The sequence below is a fragment of the Aegilops tauschii genome, chromosome 7, assembly GCF_002575655.3.
Source record: "Aegilops tauschii subsp. strangulata cultivar AL8/78 chromosome 7, Aet v6.0, whole genome shotgun sequence".
Lineage (NCBI taxonomy): Eukaryota > Viridiplantae > Streptophyta > Magnoliopsida > Poales > Poaceae > Aegilops > Aegilops tauschii.
This window is the reverse complement of record NC_053041.3, coordinates 289412617-289426704: the sequence shown is the minus strand read 5'-3', so window position 1 is coordinate 289426704 and position 14088 is coordinate 289412617.

Below are 14088 nucleotides of genomic sequence, written 5' to 3'. Positions count from 1 at the left end.
GACGGATGTGTGCGACGTCGAAGTCGATGAGCTCGGTGCGGTAGTTGTTGCGTTCTCCGAAGGTGACAGGAAGGCGGACCTGCCCGATCTGGGTAGTGGAGCCGTCAGTCACTCCTGAGAAAGGTTTGGTAGGCTGAAGCTGGTCTTACGGCACTTGAAGGTTGTCAAAAGTGTCGACAGACACGACGTTGAGCCCCGCGCCACCATCAATGAGAGTCTTGGTGACTTGCACATTGCTGATTACTGGCGAACAAAGCATCGGGAGGGCGCCAGCGGTAGCCGCGCACTTGAGCTGATCTGCCGAACTGAATGTGATGGCGCACTTGGACCATCTGAGCGGGCGCGTAGCCTCGAGCTTGGGGAGGACTGCATTCACTTTATGAGCAAACTGTTTGAAGGTACGCTGCGAGGCTGGGGCTTGAGCTCCGCCTAAGATGTAGGCGATAGCACGCGGCTCCTGGAAGCCCCCAGCCCCCTCGTCTTGATGGTGGTTGTCATTCCTTCTTGGTGGTGGAGGTAGTGGAGGAAGACCGGTGTTGCCCTGAGGATGATCCTCACGAGGCTGATCCCTCCAGGCACCCTCGCGAGGCTGATCCTGCCAGCGACCCTCACGAGGCCCTTCGCGCCACTCCTAGCGCGGGACACGGTCATCCCAGCGTCCACCACCACGTCCTCCTCCTCGGGCGTAGCTACGGTCGTTGCACTCGGGGCGTCGACCGAAGCGTTCTTCTTGAATGGCTCTGAGCTCTTGACAGTCGCTGGTGTTGTGGCTATGCAGGTTATGGAAGGCGCAGAATGGTCGGCTGTTCTTGGATGACTCAGGTTGGTCTCTGTCGCGCTTGGTGTCCGACTCCGCCGCGAGCACGACTGCTCCCTTGCACTTCACGTCCTTGGCCTTGATTTCTTCTCCTCCCTGTCCGCTGTCGGGAGCTCGAGGAGGGAGAGGCACCCCTCCTCAGCTTTTGCGCACTTGGTCGCCAGGTTAAACAGCTCCAAAGACGTGCATAGCTCCTCGTGGATAGTGAGCTCCTCCTTCATCTTGATGTCGCGGACGCCATTAGAGAACTCGGAGATGATGGCCTCGTCCGTCACCTTGGGAATCTTGAGGCGAACGTTGTTGAAGCGCTAGATGTACTTCTGGAGGGTCTCTCCAGGTTGTTGCTTGACGCGGCGTAAGTCACCCGTGGCCGGTGGGCGGTTGCGAGTGCCCTGGAAGTTGGCGACGAAGCGGTTGCGCATCTCGTCCCAGGAGGAGATTAAGCCTGGAGGCAGGTTCAGGAGCCACAAACGAGCGCCGTCTTTGAGCGCCATGGGGAACCAGTTCGCCATGACTTTCTCGTCGCCGTTGGCCGGCTTGATGCTTAGCTCGTAAAGCTGGAGGCACTACAAAAAAAAGACACATCCGTGACATTTTGGGCCGAACGAATTTTTTTTCTGTCATACTTATGACACTTCTATGATGATAATTGTGACAAAACCCGGTATCATCATAGATGTGGTGGGGTCCTACATCTATGACAAAAAATCATGACAGAAAATGGGCTTTTCATCCTGGGTGGGCCGGAGACGCAGCTGCATGACATTCTTTGGGCCGTCCATGATGGAAAAAACCGTGGTAGAAACGAGGGCGAGAAAAAAAATCGGGGTGTTCCCGGTTACGGTGGGTGGTCAGGGCCGAGCGATGCGTGTTTCTCTCGTACACGCATGCGTGTGGGTGCGAGGCATTGGGCTCTAATTGAACCAGAGCGAGGCGTTGGACTCTAACTGAACCCGAGCGATTGCACTGCAGGCTACGCGTTACTGAACCCGAGCGATCGATCGATGGCTGTTAATTAAGCCCGATCGAGCGATTCCTTCGCTACTGCTGCTAACTGAAGCAGATCGATGCTGCCTCTGGATGAACAGTGAGCGTTGCTGGGGGGGGGGGTTGGATGAATAGTTCCTGGTGGGGGTGGATGAACAGGATCCCGTGGTGTTGCCTCTGGATGAACAGGACCCCGATCGATCGAGCCGGTTGGGGCTGGATGAACAGGACCCCATGGAGGGCAGGATGAACAGGACCACCCCGTGGAGGGATGGATGAACAGTAGATGGTGGAGGGCTGGATGAACAGTAGCCCGCGGAGGGGTGGTTGAACAGGAGCCCGTGGAGAGGGCTGGTTGAACAGTAGCCGGTGGAGTAGCGCGTGGTGGAGGCTGGATGAACAGGAGCCTGTGGATGAACAGTCACAGGTGGAGGCTGGAGGAGGTCGACGGTGGATGAACAGTAGCCCGTGGAGGCTGGAGGGGGTCGACGGTGGAGATGAACAGTATCCCATGGAGTCCCGTTTTGCGGTACGCCACACCCCTCCCGATGAACAGGACCCCCGTTTCGACCGTAGCGCTCCAACACAAGTCCGTTTCCTCTGTTTTGCGGTATGCCACACCCCTCCCGATCAACAGGACCCCCGTTTCGACCATAGGAGGTCCGTTTCCTCCGTTTTGCGGTACGCCAGACCCCTCCCGATGAACAGGATCCTGTTTCGAAACATGGCCGGTCGAACACATGGCCGTTTCCTTCGTTCTGCCGTACGCCAGGCCTCATTTCCATCGGCTGTTCCGTCCAAGCCGGTTGGCTCCCACGCGTTCCGTTGCCTCCTGATGAACACGGCGCATTCCGTTGCCTCCCCATGAACACGATGACAACGCAGTTTCTCCGTTCCGACCCAGCCATGTACACGAGCCCTGGCCGTACGTACACGCGAGTAGGCGTTCGAGACCCCGCCCGTATGTACGTATGTGGCCGTATTTACTTTCTTGCACCCTAGCCGCTTTACGTACGTGTACATGCTACGTGCGTGCCTCTACTATGACACGTGCGCGCCTCTACATCGACCAGTATGTACGTACAAGTTCGTGACCAGAATGACAACGCTACGTACGCTTCGACCAGGTGGGTCCCGACTGTCAGGCACTTCCTTGCGTGCGAAGATGTAGCTGGTGGGTCCCAGCAGTCAGGGGGCGAATCATTTTTTTTGCCGGACGCACTTCCTTGCGTCCGAAGATGTAGCTGGTGGGTCCCAGCAGTCAGGGGGAAATGTTTTTTCACGAAATACGGTGGCCCGTCCAGTGGGTCCCCGTTGTCAGGTGGAGGAATATTTATTTTGCGCATAATAAAGAGGCACTTCCTTGCTGCGGCCGTGGACCCAGCTATCAGCCTCTCCACATACAGTACTCTTCTGATGGAAGTCGTTCCTTGACCACGTTGACCATGCCGCGCCGAGAGCACCAGGGCGGTGGACGACGGCGAGGCCTAGGAAGGGGACGACGCGGAGCCGGGGAAGACGCGGCAGTGGAAGCCCGCACGGAGAGGAGTACGAGGGTTCACTGGTTCGGCCGCGATGTGAGGCTGCCGCCGCCGTAGAATAACAGGGGGTGTGGGTGAGTAGAGGGATGGCCCGGCCAGCGGTGGGAGTAGTAGGGGGCGGTGAGGCCTCCGCCGCATCACAGCCGGCCACGAGAGGCTGGAGCACGAGTCACGATCGGCGGTGGTTTGGGCGGCTGGAGCAAGAAGACCAAAGGTTGAAGAATCACTACGGCCGTTGGATGGACATCGTAGGGTTGTCGGTGTTCTAGGAACGGGGGTCCCCGGACTTGCCTGCCTGCGGCCCACGGCGTGGCTATGCTGCAGGCTTGTACGTCCCATCTTCATCAGCAAGACATTCAAGACCCTCGCGAGGGGCCAAGCCTCGCGAGGCGGACGACGCAAGACCTCCTCAGGAGCGGCCCCACCAGGCTGCCTCGTGAGGAGCGGAGAAATCAAGGCAGGGTAAACCTCGCGAGGCTCTCGTGACGTGAGCCATGACGATCAAGATCAGGCGGGCGCCAGCGCATGCAGCGTCCTTGTTTCCTCTTTGGTGCTAAGGAGGCAAGCGCAGGCGTAGAGTACCGAGGCACCAAGCAAAGGTTTCCATATCAGTGCAACGAGACCAAGACCAGTAGGACAGCAGGGTGGAGGTCACCATGGAGCCCAAGACGGCGTCACCACCAGAGCCTTTCGCAGGCGAAGACCACTTTTGTCAGGATAAGCTGTACTAGCTGTCCCATTTCAAATTGGCCGTTGTTGGCTCCCTTCCCGCTCAATATTTGGGGAGAGGACCAGGGCCTATATAAGAAGAGCTAGCCACCAGCGTATGAGATAACTCATTGAGAGGCATTTCACCCAGAAGTTCACCAAGCACAAGAACACCTCAACCTGAGGAGGTTGTTCTTCCCCTTGTACTGTTCACCATCAGCCCAAGAGGCAATCCACCACCACACTGGAGTAGGGTATTACAGCACAACGGTGGCCCGAACCAGTATAAATCTCATGTCCTTTGTGCTGTGAGTTTGTCGAGTTCGTCCGCGAGATCTTAGCGAGCTAGGGCGTGGATCGGTAGGGAGGAAATCTTCGTGCGCACCCCAGTGTTCGAACCTTGAGGGTTTTGCCAGAACCCGTGATCCGACATTTGGCGCGCCAGGTAGGGGTGCGCCGTAGATCCTCTCCGCCAATCTACGCTCCGCCGCCACTGCACTTCACCCTCATGGCAGGCGCCCCGCTACCGACTCCAACGCCCGGCGCTGACGACGGGGCCAGGGGGATCCGAGCCCTGGCCCCCGCCCTGCGGCGGGTGCGATGGCCGCCCAAGTTCAATCCGGAGATGCCGCCGTGCTACGACGATGCGGTGGACCCGTCAGCTTTGCTACTGGCATATGAGGAGGCCGTCCTCGAGGACGGGGGTGACGACAAGGTCATGGCGAACTGGCTCCCCATGGCCCTCACCGGCGAGCCACACGCCTGGTTACTCAACCTCCCTGGATCCACAGTGGCATCCTGGGAGGAACTCCGCGACCTCTTCACTACGCGCTATGCGGCACCGGCGCACCACGCGGTCGCGGACCTGCTTGGGGGCTCTCAAGCGCCGCCTTTGGATCACCACATCAAGTCGTTCCTCCGCCAGATTGGTGCTGCTTCCAAGCGCTCGGGGGCTCCGCCGGGTTGGGCTGCGCCTGAGGCCGACCTCACCTTCAGCTCAGAGGACCACCCCATCACCACCGCCAGCTCGGGCATGCTTCCGATGCTCTGCACGCCCACCATCTGCAACGTGGCCGTCACCAAGACCCTCATCGATGGCGGCGCAGGGCTCAATGTCCTGTCTGTCGACACATTCGACAACCTCCAGGTGCCGTATGATCAGCTTCAGCCTACCAAGCATTTCTCAGAAGTGACCGACGGCTCCACCACACCGATAGGGCAGATCCGCCTCCCTATCACCTTCGGAGAACGCAAGAACTACCACACCGAGCTCATCGACTTCGACGTTGCGCACATCCGTCTGCCATACAACACCATCCTTGGGTTTCCAGCCCAGGCCAAGTTCATGGCGGTGACCCACCACGGCGACAATGTCCTCAAGATGCCGGGAAGCGGCGGAACCATCACGGTCCCATGCGGAGAAAGAGACGCGGTGTGCTCCCTCGAGCTGCCTTTCAAGCTGCAGCAATCGATGACCCCGACAGCAAGGGCGAGGGCCCTCTAGAGACTATCCCCAAGAAGAAGAAGCAGCTGCGCCGTGCCAGACCTCAGGAGGGTGGCGTCGTGGTTGGAACCTCGTCAGGATTAGTGCCCGCTCCAGGGGCGCCTCCCTCCATCGCATAGGAAGGCGCGCCCAGCGCCCTCCTCGGGCAGGGCTCAGGGGCTCTCTTCTTGAGGGCCTCAGACCTTGCCAGCATCATGAGGGAGGCGCTCGGGCACCACTTGGAGGCGTGCTTCACAACACGTTTCCCTCAGAAGGACACATGGCAAGGAGCGCCCGCCACTCAGGAGTTCATCACCAAGACCACTCAGGAACTGCAAGACGCAAGGGCCATGCGCGGCGACCGCCGCTCACGAGGTGCAGCTCCCCATCCAGGCGAGGATGCCGGGCTGTGCGTCTGCATCGATGTCCCAGGGCTCAACAGGGTCGCTTCTCAGGAGCTTTTCTGGCCTTCGCGCGTGGGCTGTTGCGAGGGTCCACCACATAGCTACGTTCGCATGCCTTTCGGTCTGCCGAGCGTGTCATCAGCCTATCAGCACAACTTGCAGCGCATCCTGGCGGCTCAGGAGGCCAGGCACCACGCAGTGCTGATGAAGATGGAGACGGTCCTCAAGGAACCGCCTGGACCCCTAGAGCCTCCCGAGGTTCGGGGCCCCGGTGGCTCATGAGGAGCAGCCCCTTCGCCACGTACCTTCAGCGCCTTGTCATCTCTTCATCAACAGAACCAGGTGACATTTTCCAAGTTCGTTCGGCTGGGAGCGCCCCTCGGGTTGCATCATTCGCAGGCCGCGTGGGTCCGTCCCTCTGGCATGTATCCATTTTTCTTCATGTCTTTAACTACCTTGTTGGGGACGCCCCTCGGGCTGCATCATCCCCAAGCCGCTCGGGCCTGACCTAGTGGCGTGTATCATCCTTGCTTTTACCTAAGCTTGTTCGCTTCCCATGCCTAACCTATCTACCACCGTCACCTCCCTGACTCTCGCCTCCCACGGGGCCGCTCACGCCGGCACGACGCTTGTGCATGGGTTCGTCCCTGCAACGTCGACAAATTTGAGCGGCCGAGCTCTGGCTCGCGGCACGCCCCGTGCACGCCACCTCACCAGGCCCTCAGTGCCGCCGCCTCCTCGCAAAGCAACTGGGCGGACTAACAACCATAATGGCAAACTGTGTTTCTCCTTGTGCTGGTTCACAGGGATCTCAGGAGGAGGATAGCAGGCGGCACCGCAAGCTTCCTCTTCTCCCGTGGAATCCGCTTGCGCGTTAAAAGGGTGGCTCCTGAGCATCGCGACTCAGGAGGTCTTACTGGCTCTCCAGCCCTCACCCCCTGCCCTTGACCACAGCACGCGACCTGGCATACCAGCGGCGGCTGAGCTCGCTCGAGGGCCGGGACCTGAGGACGTAGAGCACGAAGGAGAACATGGGGGAAAGGGAGACTCGTATGGGCCCGACCTAGCTATGCTGCGGAAGCTTGCGCACGAGCCTAGCGCATCACAAGAACTCGGCCCCAAACCATCAAGATAAGTCCCGCACTCGGACCAACTAATTGTTGGAGCCTAGGGTTTATGCTCGCCACGGCCCTGTTGCGGCCACGTCGCCTCCCTTTCTTGCCTTACCATGGCTGCATGAGCGCTAAAGGGGACCTCCTGTGCATCGCGCCTCAGGGGCTCTTACTGGACCTCGGGCCGCTCACCTCCTGGCCTTGACCACGGCACGCGACCTGGCATACCAGCCACGGCTGCAGCCTGCCTGGGGACCGGGACCTGTCAGCGTAGAGAAACAAGTTGTCACGAGGTTGGAAAGGGGAGACCGAGCCTTAACAGGACATGCGTTCGTAGATTTTCATAATAAGGAAGATATACACAAAAGACATCACAGACCGTTACACGCCCCCACGGGGCACTTCTTGGTTCCTCGCAGGGAACAAGAGATGAGAACTTAGGGGAATCCTGTCTACACCCTCCTGCGGCTGATGCCATCATCAAAAGTGGGCCGCGGGAGGCCAGCGCCAACCCCATCCAGAACGCCTGGAACATCCAGCACCTCCGGAAGTTCTACCCATAAAGCAAGGCCCAGTGCCTGTGAAGAAAGGCCCAGTGCCTGTGAAGAAGGCCTGGTGCCTGTGAAGAATCGCCGCCCGTGACACTCTCACGTAATAATGAGTGGGGCTGTACACGCCCCGGAGTCTCAGGAGTGCCGCCCTCGGGCCTCGGGGGCTCCCTCCCACGCCTAGTGGCAGCACTTAGCTCCACGCTGGTGAGAAGACTTGAAGACTAGATTAGGTGCCGGACGCGGCTTTTCATTTGCTTTCCGCAGTTGGCTCGCCTTCTCTTAATCGAAGTTGCTTTTGGTGTTCTTTGCTGATTCAGTTCCTTCGCCTTTTGCCGCCTTTTCCGACTCTGGTTCGCTTGTGTTCTCTCTCTCGCACACCTCGCGAGGGGGGCTAGGCAGGTGCCCTCGCGAGCGTTTTTCCTTCTCTCTGCCTTCTCGCGAGCCACCCTCGTTCGAGCCCGCAAGCTGGCGCATCTCTCCTAATCCGTGCCCCTCGGGCACCGCGATATGAAGCGCCGTGTCAAGGCTTGGGTGAACGACAAATCTCCTAGCAAGCTTCCTAACGAATTTTTTGCAGTTCCTGAGCAATCACAGACCCCTAGGTCAAGACGGACACGAGGAAACAAACGCCTCGTAAAGAGGAGGCCACCCCGAACGCACCAAGCTAAGTTATCTCTGCACAAAATAACAACACAGCACGGAAACAACAAGCGTAGCATAATGATTAAGAAGTCATTGTTCGATACAAGCCCCCCGGGCCCATACTGGTTTCATTTTGATGCAGGAAGGAAAAGAGGAACAAAACATGCAGCAGTCCACAGGGGCAGGCCCTTGGCGACGTCCCGGGCTTAGTTGGACCCCTCCTCGCGCTTCACGGATGCGCGGCGACGAGACGACCCACTACCACCTTCGAAGCGGGCGCGGCGGCGTGGCGGCTGGTCGTAGCCGCCACAGCTGGAACTGTCACCGAGAGGGGAGCCACCGTAGCCGGACGACGAGTAGGCGGCAGGTTCGGCCTCCTCCTCATACCGACCATCGCCAAGGCCGAGAACCTCCTCGCCATCGTTTACCATGGGGCAGCATCCGACGCGGCGATCATCTTCCCCAAATACCCTCACATAGAGGGTCGCGTCACCGTCAAACTTGAAGTGGAGGGTGCACCGCCTGCCCAGGCCGCGTGCACGGGCGAATGTTTGCCAACTGCGAGCCAGAGCTATGTTGCCCGCGACGGAGACCTCGACCATGACCCAGGAGGCCCTGCTGCAGCAGCCATCCTGTAACACTCCAAAATTTTGGCCTTATTTTATTAATTAAAATTTTGCCAGGAAATTAAATTTTCTATTCTTCTGGATTTATCTTTTGATTTCAGAACCCCTCTTCTCTTTAATATTGTGGGTTTTTACCTCAAGTGGAAACTTTCCAAAAGTATTATTGGACTTGTATGCCCTCTCAATAAAACAATTCTTTATCAGTGGATTTATTTGCATAATTGTTTTTCCTGAGCTTTATTCTTTTAAAATGATTGTTGATGAATTTGGAGTCTTTGTTGCACTGCAACCATTTTATTAATGCATTTAAAATTTTCACCAAAAATTTGGGGATGTCCTGTGATGTTTCCACGTCACTTTTATGCAAAAATATCTTTTGGTCATTGGAGATTTTGAACTCTACATCAAATTTTCAAATCTGGTCGAGTAGGTATTTTTGCACTACAACCTATTTAAATATTCCTTTAAAAATTCTTCCAAGTGTTTGGAGATGTCAGTAGATGCATATAATCCAACTTCATGCAAAAACCCAGTGATGTTCTTTGAACAATTTGAGTGAATCAACCTCATTTTCATTCTGGTCCAGCTTGGTGATTTGTACTGCAACCCTATATTATCTTGCTCTAGTAACCCTGAGCTTTTTCCTACTTATAGACCACCCTGCAAAACCCTTAAGTCCAGGAGAATGGACCCATTGGAGGGTTTTAAGTGCATGCAATAAGGCCTTTTTCTTTCTGTCCAAAGCTGAAAGTTTGCAAAACTTGCACTAGCAAGTTTCTGGTTTTGTCCAAATGATCTTGCCATCATCACCTACATCTAGGGAGACCCTGATCTGGAGTTTTTGGCCACTCCAAGAGTTGCCTAGATGCACTTAGCATTCTATCGAACACTTGGTGAGCATGGGCAGATTTGGCAGGGTTATTAGTTTGCATTGTGAACTTGATCCCCTGACCTAACCACCATGTCCATTAACCCCCTTGCTAGCTCTAACCTAGTCCTGTTAATTGCCAGCCTCGCTCTGGCACTCTAGGCTGCCCTGGCATTATGTCGAGCACGTCCCGTGCGGGATCTGGGCGCGCCCAGAGCGCACGTTTTGCACGTGCGGGCGCCCGAGCCGCCGCGTCGCACGGCCATCTCCCCGCACCCGCTCTGGCCTCCCCCACTCGCAGCCAGCACGCCCGCCCTTTCCCTCGCCGTAGAGCCTCCCCTGGAGCCCCACAGTGCCGCCGTCAGGTCGGCCACGACGGCTAGCGGCCGGCCACAGCAGGCTCTGCCAAGGACGGCGCCGCCCAAGCCTCCCGCGCGCGCCAGCTGCGCCCTTGAACAGCCCGAGCTCATCCACAAGCTCGTCGGCACGCGCTCGTCACCGCCACGTCGTCCTGCAGCTATAGAACGGCGGTCGCCGGCGTTCTTATCCACGGCCACCGCGGGAACCGACCTTCCCCGGCTATAAATGGCCCCAAACCTCGCTCGAGCATCCTCAGGCAAACCGTAGTAGTGCGCCACCTCGCTCAAGTCGTCTGAAACCATCGCCTTCCTCACCCCCGGTTCAATTCGTCGCAGTCATAGCCTTCCCCGGCCATCTAGTACCACCATCCCACTCCCCTCGACCTCACGGAGCCGCCCAGCCTCTCAAACACGACCAAGAACCACCAGAGCCCAAACCCCCAAACCACCCGAAGCCTCCTCCGCCGCGGAGCTCACCGCCGGCGACTCCCTCCGTCCCCACCTGCCTAGCGACCACCGGGAGGACCGCCCTGGAACCACGGATCCATCCCTGCCCTCCGGAGCCCGCAAAGAGCCGCCGTTCGCCGGCGTCGATCGCCGGAGTCCCGCCTCCGCTCGAGCAGAGGAAGAGGAGGGAGAAGGGACTAGTCAAACCTGACCAGTGGGCCCGCTGGACCCACTGTCAGCGACCCAGCCCCGCCAACGTGTGTTTTAAGTGGAGGCGTATTTCGCAAAATACGTTTTCGCTAAACAGAAAGCGTAAGCCCCTCCAAAACGTTTTCTTTTTCTGTTTTATTTTAAAACAGAACTTTGACTGGCTATATGTTTTAAAATAAAACTCCAAATGAGTTGATTCTTTTTCCTACCTCTCTCAAATTTCATCTAGTTTATTTTAAGATTTATTTCAAAAATATTTAGTACAACTTTTTGTACTGTTTTTGAAATGTATGTTATTTGAATTTTTTTTAAATAGGAAATGGAGAGAGAAGAAAACTTTCAAAAAAAGTTTTGGAATGCGCACTTCCTCTCCACAACCTGAAGGCAAGCATTCTAAACTCTGGCATAATATTTTTGTGTGGTGTTTTGATACGGTTACAACACCACATTGACTTGGAGCATACGTTATTTTTATGTGACGATAAAGTCATACGCATGAGTGCATAATGGAGATGCTTTGCTGTTCGAAATGGATATGCTGGTGATGGAAATCATCCTCGTAAGCTTCTCATGCATACCGGAAGGAAGCCGGGAAAGTCGCGGTCTTGGGTAGACACGAGCTTGTCCCTAGTTCCTCGTCGAGACGAGTATGTACGGTATGGCATGGTGAGGCTTGATGAGTGGTGAGTTTATCTGTTAATGGAAATATTTTTGTCATGCTAATCATACGGAGAATACTTGGACCTCCTGAGTCGGCCGTAGGTCGAGTCTTTTTCAGTAACTCCCCCTACTTGTTTCGTACTACCACTTATCCCCGCCGCAGGTAGGGTACGGTTCAGTAAGTTGTCAACCCTGTCCTAGCACACACCGTACAGAGAGGCCATGGTGGAAGATACCGGAGGGCCTCTGGTAAGCATGCCACCTGGTCCGGGGGCATGGGTGTTTCCGGTTGGGACCGAGAGGGGGGCACCCCTTAGAGCGCGCGATATAAATTTGATCCCATGCTACGTCGAGGTTGTAGCCTCCCCACTTAGAGTTTTGCTTGACAGGTGTCGTGGGTGATTCCAGACACCAGTAAGTTAAGCTGGTGCGTGCAGGTCAGGCGTGTTTTCAATTAAAAGGCCGTAGGCGGAATTATTCCCGATGGACTAAATAAATCCGTTACTCGTGGGTAAAGAGTACACCCTCTGCAGAGGTTAAATCTATTTGGATAGCCATGTCCATGGGTAAGGACTACAGTCTGAGATGGGTCTAGTGACGGTTTTCGGAGGAGAAACGGCTAAACCAGAACTTCGATTATGACCCATGACATATGAGGATTATGATTATTATTATTGTGGACTAACCATTTACATTATTTGAGATTATTGAGTATCCCTGGGACGGTTCTACCTCCTGGATACTCACTGCGACTATTCTCTTATAAGCCCTTTATGTGGTGTCGCATAGACGCCCGACTGCGGCATGCTTGCTATGTCTTTTACATTATAAGCCCTTTTTGTGGTGTCGCGCAGACGCCCGACTGTGGCATGCTTGTTATTTCTAGTATTTATAAGCCCTTTATGTGGTGTCGCTCAGACGCCCGACTGAGGCATGATTTATCTTATTATCCTTTTGAGGCGTCGCTTCAGACACTCGATCAGTGCATTCTATTTCTACTCCCGTATTGCATATTCATATTTTTCCCGCATGCGTGTATCATGGATTTCGTTTGTTTCGTGACGGACGTTATGATCATAGAATGTTTCGGAGCATGATTATCCCTTATTATATTATACCCGTGTTCATAATGTTTGCGAGTACATTCAAAAGTACTCACTGGCTTGTCCCTGGCTATTGTCTTGGCCAGATTTCTCGCATGGAGATAAGCATTGCGATGACAGCCCCGGAACGTACGCAATGAGGATAGCAGCCTCGCGAAGATAGGAGTTATCCTGGTCAGCTGTTCCTGTGGGAAATGGAGTCCCATAGACGCAGTTGAACCACAAACCGCTTCCGCCATCAACCACTAGAAACCAAGTGTTGTACTCATAGGCCACAATGGTCTTGTACTACATATTTTGTACTTTTCTTGGAATTTTTGTAACAAGTTGGTGTCTCATCAGCTAACAGTAATCCTGGGGCTGGTGAGCACAAGGGCCATTTTCTGGGAAATTAATATCCCGAAAAACCGGTCCTGACACATCCGCCTGCAGCCAGAGACCACCAGGACCGGAGGCCAGCAGCTCGTCGGCAAAGAAGCGGGGAAGCTGGAGCCAGCTGCCGGCCGGATCCTCTGACCAGACAACAAACTCCGGCAACACCTCTGACGCATGGACCCGCGGCCGGGGAGGCCGCGCAACCACGACGCGTCCCCTTTCGTCGACGGGGCTGCCGCGACCGAAGCGACCCCTGCCACGCGCAGGGGCGCCAACCAGTGGCCGGGGGCCACGGCGGGGGTCGCGGCGTGCTTACGGGGACGGCCACGTCCACGCTTGGGCGCCGGGGAGCCGGGCCCCTCCCGAGAGGCCTTGCCCTTCTCCGCGGCGGAGAACCTCTTCGATGGCGCCATTGTTGCTAGCAGAGGAGCAAGGAGGAGGAAGCAGGCGAACCGTGAAGAGATGGGCGACGGGGGCTCTGCCCCCCTCCCCATTTCTAGCAGAAGAAGGCCAACCGGCTCCTCCCACGATCACAGGTAATGATGGTTTTCATTGCATGTTGCAGGGACTTGTCAAGTCGAGCAGTTGCTGAGGCAGCGTGGGGAAGCGAAGACGCCCACCTCCAATCAACCGCCACGCGTCGACCAAGGCCGCAGGCTTTTGGGGCCCGCGGTGCTCCGTGCTTGACCTTTGGCTTTGCCTCGAAGCCAAGCCCGAGCGCGCCTTGGGCCCAGGGGCTACTGTCGGCGTTCTGGGAATGGCGGTCCCCAGACTTGCCTGCCTGTGGCCCATGTTGTGGCTGTGCTACAGGCCTGTACGGCCCATCTTCATCAGCGAGACATTCAACACCCTCGCGAGGGGCCAAGCCTCGCGAGGCAGACGACGCAAGACCTCCTTAGGAGTGGCCCCACCAGGCTGCCTCGCGACGAGCGGAGAAATCAACGTAGGGTAAACCACGCGAGGCTCTCGTGACGTGAGCCATGACAATCAAGATCAGGCGGGCGCCAGCTCGTGCAGCGTCCTTGTTTCCTCTTTGGTGCTAAGGAGGCAAGCGCAGGCGCAGAGTACCGAGGCACCAGGCAAAGGTTTCCATATCAGTGCAACAAGACCAAGACCAGCAGGATGGCAGGGTGGAGGTCACCATGGAGCCCAAGACGGCGTCACCACCAGAGCCTTTCGCAGGCGAAGACCACTT